At 54.0% G+C, this 6,891-nt stretch overlaps 1 protein-coding gene across 6 annotated transcripts in view; it reads left to right on the top strand.

Moving 5' to 3' along the window:
- The first annotated feature begins 3,022 nt into the window (after positions 1 to 3,022).
- Positions 3,023 to 6,891, top strand: part of FAT1 (FAT atypical cadherin 1) — a 121,332-nt gene continuing 117,463 nt past the window's right edge. For 5 of the 6 annotated variants that reach the window (XR_010664647.1, XM_065947608.1, XM_065947607.1 and 2 more), the window contains exon 1: positions 3,023 to 3,153. The gene's annotated coding sequence lies outside the window, so the exon portion shown is untranslated. Of the gene's footprint in view, positions 3,154 to 5,778; positions 5,964 to 6,891 lie in introns of those variants that run through there. The other variant, XM_065947605.1, reaches the window with a different exon arrangement.

Raw genomic sequence — 6,891 nt, 5'->3', positions numbered from 1 at the left:
CCTTTCCTACTTTAAATTGAGTGACTCCCCCTGGTTTTCCTACTCAGCAATAGTTGGAGACAATGAAAAGGCCATTTAAGCCATGCTAATATTTCTTAATACCAAACACACCTAAGTCATTAAAGTTTGAATCCTTTATGATTTCACTTAGCATACTGTTAGTAACATGATAAAATCTGGGACATAAGTGAATCTTTCTGTGATAGTTGTTTTTTTTTAAAGGATTTGGAAGTAACTCAGTGTTGAATGTATCAAAACTATAATGCTTGATGTAGCCTTCCAAAAACAATAGCAAAGTCTGTAACAACATTGTCCAACAAAACCCTGTCATGATAAAAAATGTTCTTTCATTGGCCCTAAAGAACACAGCTGCCATTAGCCACAAGTGGATACTGAGTACTTGAAGTGTGGCTAGTGACACCAAGGAATTGGACTTTAATTTACTCAGCCACTTGTGGCTAGTGGTATTGGACTGTGTAGGTCCAGAGGTGGTTTTTATTTTTATTTATTTTTTGGTTGCACTGCCCCACCTATGGGATCTTAGTTCCCTGCCCAGGAATGGAACCCATGCCCACTGCAGTGGAAGCATGGAGTCTTAACCACTGGACTGGTAGGGAAGCCCAGTGTAGCTTTATTAAAAGTTTTCTGCTCTCCTCACTTTGTTTGTTTGTTTTCAAAAGGACCTATTTCAATTAATGCCATCATTATATACAAATTCCATTTGTATTTTTTTTCCTGTTGGAAAACGTTTCTTTACCTATGATAACTCCAAGGTGAGCAGAGCAAACCAAATTGCCTTGTACAGCAGCATCTGGGGCAACTTTATGTGTATCACTCATAAAATACTTGTAATGTGCGGTCAATCTCTAATGCCAACTATTGACATAAAGGGAGCGAGCCTGTGTAGATGAAAACAGTGAAGCAGGAGAGGCCTGTCCTCTGCACTGATGGGCTGGCCTTTCAGGTTAATTGTCCTTTGATTTCCTCCTCCCTCCTTGGAAATCTGGCACCTTCTGGGTGCCCCTGGGTCTGCAGACTCATGGTGCCCTTCCCTCCCTCCCACATCGAAATCATTTAAAATCATTTAAAACCTCCTTTTAACGCATCCTAATTGTATAGAGGAGAAACCCGAGTCATTGCAAAGAACCACGGAGGGAAAGAAAATGACTATTGATGAACTCCTAAGTGCTTGTGCTTAGTCGCTCAGTTAAGTCCAAGTATTTGCGACCCTACAAACTAGAGCCCTTCAGGCTCCTCTGTCCATGATTCCATGGACAAGGCATTCTCCAGGCAAGAATACTGGAGTGGGTTGCCATGCCCTCCTCTTGGGGATCTTCCCAACCCAGGGATGGAACCCAGGTCTCCTGCATTTCAAGCGGATTCTTTACCAGTTGAGCCCCCAGGGAAACCCCTACTATGTGCTTACTAGACACTTTATATGATGTTGGGGAAAAGGGTTGCCTGCTTGAATGCTGCTTCCCTGGCAAATAAATGACATTCAATAAACATTTTTAAATGGAAAAACACAAGAATGCAGTTTTACAATGTGAAACAGGTATCATGCCCTTATCAAGACGAGGGAACTGAAATGTAGAGAAGTTATATGACTTCCTTAAGGCTAAGTTCACCCAACGCGCCAACATTTAATCGTCTTTCCTCTAAACTGTTTAAGTCTTTGCCTTGCTTCCTGTATCCTAGGGGTGTTGCTCTTTGCCTTTCAAAGATAACACAAGCTAAATTGACCACTAGATATACACCAATGGCTGCAAAGGTATTAACAGAACCCGTTCCCAGCCGCCAGCCCTTTTCCAGGGGTCTTTGAATTTTAATGCCAACCTTCTGGGGACAGTGTAAACCCACAGAAATGGCTCCCTGGAAATTTCATGCTGTTGAGGAGAGATTTTTATTTTGGTACTTCAGCGGCATTAAAAAAATATATATATTCCACAGCAGATATTTTCCTGGAGTGGATGTTTCCATAAAGGAGTCTGGATGCTTCCATAGAAAGACGCATTTCACTTACAAATTCAACTTCAACAGCGTTTGCCTTTATCTGATCCTATATTATGAGTAGACGATTGATTCATTCGTGTATTAGCCCTTATCATGACAGATGACTTGTAAGAAACAGAAATTGGCTCCTCCCTCATCACCCCCCCCCCGCCCCGCCCCGCACCCCTCGGATCCTCGGATGCTTCAGAGTACGGTCTAAAAACGGAAGCGCTTTTGGAAAGGATTTGCACGTTAAAATATGGCTCCGTGATTTTTAACGCGCAGACCACAAACAGCGCTAGAGCCCGAGAAGTATTTAAAACACATCACATCCTGAAGTTGGAGGGCTGCAAAAAAAGTACAAGTCGTCCAGGCCAGTCTGGAGAGGCTGTTCGGGCTTCCGCCCTGCAAAAAACAAAAACAAAAACCGGGCAGGCGACACGTCGCGACGAAATCTCAGCGGCAGAAGGGGAAGAGCATCATCTGCAGTTGGAGGCGTTGGGAAACGCGGGCGGAGGAGGCCGGCGAGGAAGCCCGCCGAGAGGTGCGCGCCGCGGGGCCGCTCAGGTGCCGGGGCTCGGCGGCGCCCGGGGAGACGCGGCGCGGTGGAGAAGGGCGGACGCTCCGCCGTCTGGACCGCAAGACACCGCTGCGGCAGGGAGCCCGGCCCAGCCAGTCCGCTCGCCGCTGCTACTGTCCGGGAGGCGGACCCCGCCGGAGCACCCCGGTCCCCGCCGCGGGGCGGGGGGCGAGGCGGGGCGCTGACGTCACCTCCCCTCCCCCGCGGCCTCCGGGAGGGAGGGAGGGAGGGAGGAGCGCGGAGAGAGGCAGCGATCCGCCGCAGTTCCCGGCCGCAACTCCCAAACTCCGCGGCTCGGCTGCCCGGACAAGTCCCGACAAACTTGGTTTCTCTCCGGCCCTCGCGCACTCGCCTCCTTTTTCGCTGCTCAAGTTTTTTCCCCCCAGGACGGTAAGCCTCCCGAGATGCGGCCACCTGGGCGGCGCGGGCGGATCGCACCCTCGCTGGGGACATGGTGAAAATCGCAGGGAAGAAGCAAAGTTGGTACTTCAGACACGGCTTCTAACAAACATCCAGATCGCGTGGGGATTACGGAGCTGTCGGCACTTTAAAGCAGGGCCCCGAGGGCTCGGCTGGAACGGGTGAGTTCCTTTCGTGCAAGCCTTTCTGTCTTTTTAAGTTTAAACAGAAATGAAATGATGTGAGGGTGCTTGACTAGTACGGGGAACCGTGTGCATCCTACCGGCTTTCCGCTTGGGGAACGGGCACGGCACCCTCCCACCCCCCACCTCCCCCAATGGCTGTGCTTAACTCGGGCATCAAAGATCAGTATGCACAGGTTTTGGAATTCGTGAAATACTTGCAGAGCACTGTTCAAAAGAACTTGAAAAGCTACGATGTTTGTGCATTATTTCGAATGTAACTTATTATAGAAATGGTGCCCGGGGAGGGCGTCTTGGTCCGCGTGATCCGCAGTGGCGCAGCGCCCTCTAGTCCGGACACCCGGCGAAGCGCGCGCTCCCTGCGGGGTTCCGCGCGGACCGCGAACTTGGACCTGCCGGGTGCTTATATTGGACGTGGGCGTGAGGTCCCTGGCCGTCACCCTCGTCTTCACTTACCACCCACTCCGGCCCATTCTGTGTCTAATTTACAAATACCAGCTTGGGTGAACTGGATGCAGAAGCGGTGCTGGCAGAAAGCGTTTTTTTTTTTTTTTTTTTAAATTTTTGGGAACCCACCCCCATGCCCCTAATGTCCCAGAACCTCTGGGTACTGGGTTAGGGAGGGCTGACTATTCAGAGGACAAACGTGGAGCTTGAACTCCATCTCTCGTTCATGTGAAGGTAATTAGAGGGTAGCAAAGGCACCTCCTTTTCGTTCCTTTGGGGCTAAAGGATCAGTTAAAAACGTGGCAGCATCGGACTCTGAAATCTACATCGCTGGCTCTTGGCTGTTCCTGTGGCTACGAAGTGCGACTTCTTCCAGGCAATTAGGTTTCTCAGTGAACCTGGCCGGCAAATCGGGATTCCCCAACAGATGTTGTAGTTCAAGTAAGCGTTATTATTTATTAATGAATGGTAATTTTTCTCCAGGAATTCTTTTGCGCCATTTCAAAATCTTGTGATTGTATGTTATGGGATGGTGTCTTTTTAGCCTTTTTACTCACCCCCACCTATCCCCCAACCCCACATACTGCCCCTACCAACTGTTGGCGTTCGCGTGTGGCTGTGTTTCGTTTCGAGTTAGAATTCGCCCCGGGGCACCAACGAATTGAGCTTGGAGATCAGATCACCTACTTCCTAGGTGTTTCATGTATGAAACTGACCTGTAACCCCGGGAGCGCTTTGTGCAGTTATGGCCGTAGCCAAGTGTTTGGATGATGATGTTTGTTGGATGTGTGAATTTGTGTGTATTCTAAATAATACGCCGGGAATACACTACATACTCTTGGTGCCGCCAATCAGCACACTCATTCTGCAGGCGTGATTTCTCCTTCCCAGCCACGACCTGGTAGACACTTTTTTCCCCTAATCACTGTCTTTGAGATAGCGTAAGAGTAGGCTGCATTAACTTTGAACTAAGGCAGTTCCCTCTTTAACCCTAGACTCCCTCGCCCCCATTGGCCTGGTAGTTCCTCCAGCAGCCCCCTCCACCGGTTCTGGGGAAATGATCTCTCTTTGTCCTCACAGTGTTAACGTATTCTAGCTCCACAAACTTTCCGAGGTCACGTCCGCCCTCTTCCCCAGGCTGTTTCCCTACGCCCGGGAGCATTCCGGGCTGCGCTGAGCAGGCGCCTGGAGCTTTGCCCGCGCCGAGGATGGGCTCACAGCCCCGGGATACCCGGCCTGCGCGCTCGGGCTCGTGGCGGGGCGGGGAGTGGGGGGAGTTCCCCGAGGTTTCCCCTTCCCCCTAAAGAACCTGGAGTTTCACGTTATACTGCGTTCACTTTTTGCGGGGTGTACTCACCGGGTGGGAAAGAGCACGAGGCGGCACAAGCTGCCTTTTGTCCCCGCAGCCCTGGGGATCCGGGGGCGTGCGCCGGTGGAGGCCGGCCTTGGGGTTCGTAACCCGGGCCTGGGAGGTTCCGCGGTCTAACCTCTGCACAAAGAGGTCGCGGAGGAAGCGTTTTCACTTTCCTGGGGTTTCAGTGTAGATTGAAGAAGGAAGTAGCTTCCCATCAAACTGCATTCCTTTTCAGACCTTTTGTAAGACTTGATTCCGCCGAGCAAGGGCAGACCTGCAACCACGGCATTCAAATGCAGATTGAGGAATTCCCTCAAGGTACTCGGAAATCTAAAGGGGGGGGGGGAGGCGTGGGAAGCTTTTTCTTTAAACCCATAGCTGACTTTTTTTTTTGGGAGCTAAGCTAATGTTTCCCCTCTCCTAGCAGGGAACATTCCATATTAATTCCTTGCACAAATCTGTGCTGGCCATAACTAACCTCGGCGCTAGAGCGATTTGTTTTCTCCTCGCGGTGTCGCTAGATCTTCCTGGGCATTCACTGATCTCCTGGCAAGGAGCCGGTATCTGTAGCGGCCGGGAGCTGCCTGACCCCTTGGCCGGGCTTCGCGGCCCCGCGGCCCGGCAGGCTGGGGGACGTCCGGCCGCCCGGGGGAAAGTAGGGTCGAGAGTTTCCGCGCGGGAGAAACGAGCGCCGGCGCGAGCGGGCGTGGCCGGGAGCGGAGGGATATCCCCCGCGCCGGGTGCGTGAGCCGCGCGGGGGCTGCGCCGGGCGGCCTGGGAGAGCCGGGCGCGCGCGGGCGGGCGGCCGGGCGCTGCCTCGGAGCAGGGGCGCACCGAGAGCGCGGGCGTGCAGCTCGCAGGGACACGATGCGGCGTGGCGGCCCCAGCCAGGCGCCCGGCCGACCAGGACCCCGCCCGGGGGCGCGCTGAGGCGGCGAGGCGCGCGCCCCCGAGAACTCTGTGGCGGCCACTTGGGGCCAACTTTGCTGTAAGTTGGTAGGAGGCCAGAAGGGGCCCGGGGACTGTGGGCGAGGGGCGCGACGGCGCTCGCGGTGCCATCACCGGCCGATCGGTCGGGCACCTTGCTGCTTGCGGGGTTGGAGGGCTTCCACCCGGCTCGGCGGGGGTGGGTCGGGGGGACTGCCGCCCCGGAGTGTCCAGCCCAGGATCATGCCCCGCCGGCGCCTGGGAACGGAATGGAGAGAAAGAGACCCCCCGGATGGGTGGTAGGTGCCCAGGCGCCTGCTCGTTGGGAAAGTTCAGGGCAGGCCCCGGGGGGTTCGAGCGGGTGGCGCGGGGGAGGCGGAGAGGCGGGAGCGGGTAATTCGCGACGTGACCTGCCTGGTAATCACCGATTCAAGAGCTTGGATCGGGCGGGCGGGTGGCCGCCCCGGGCCGCTCCGGCTCTGGCCCCCGGAGCCATTGCTGGAAATCCGAGCGGCGGCCGCGGCGCGGGGCTCCGGGCGCCCGCGGGGCCGAGAACCTGCGCGCCGGCGCCCGGGAGCTCGGAAACTTCACGCGCGCTCTCCTCTCCGGTAACACGCCTGACTGCTGAGAACCTAGCGGATCTCGCTCCGCGGCTGCTGCTTCCGATCTGCGAGAGATTCCACGGCGTAGGTGTGATGGGAGGAGAGCCCAGCTGCTGAGGGATGGGGTTTTTGAAATGGAGTCGCCGGTTTCCTTGGATGTTGTGTGCCCTGGCGGGGTGGGGGGAGTGCTGCCGTGAGGTTTGAGTGGTAGCTGGTTGAAGGTAGGTAGAATAGGTGCGGTTGAGAAATCTCCGGACTAAACATTTGCAACTGTGTTTTCAGGGTGTTTCTAGCTTTTTTGGAAGTGAAACTTTAAAGCCTTTTTTTTTTTTCTTTCTTTTTTTTTTTTTTTTTAAGGAAGAGATTCTGGTTCTTTCGTGCGTTTTC

The sequence above is a fragment of the Muntiacus reevesi genome, chromosome 10 (assembly GCF_963930625.1).
Source record: "Muntiacus reevesi chromosome 10, mMunRee1.1, whole genome shotgun sequence".
Classification (NCBI taxonomy): Eukaryota; Metazoa; Chordata; class Mammalia; order Artiodactyla; family Cervidae; genus Muntiacus; species Muntiacus reevesi.
This window is presented reverse-complemented; position numbering and strand designations above follow the sequence as displayed.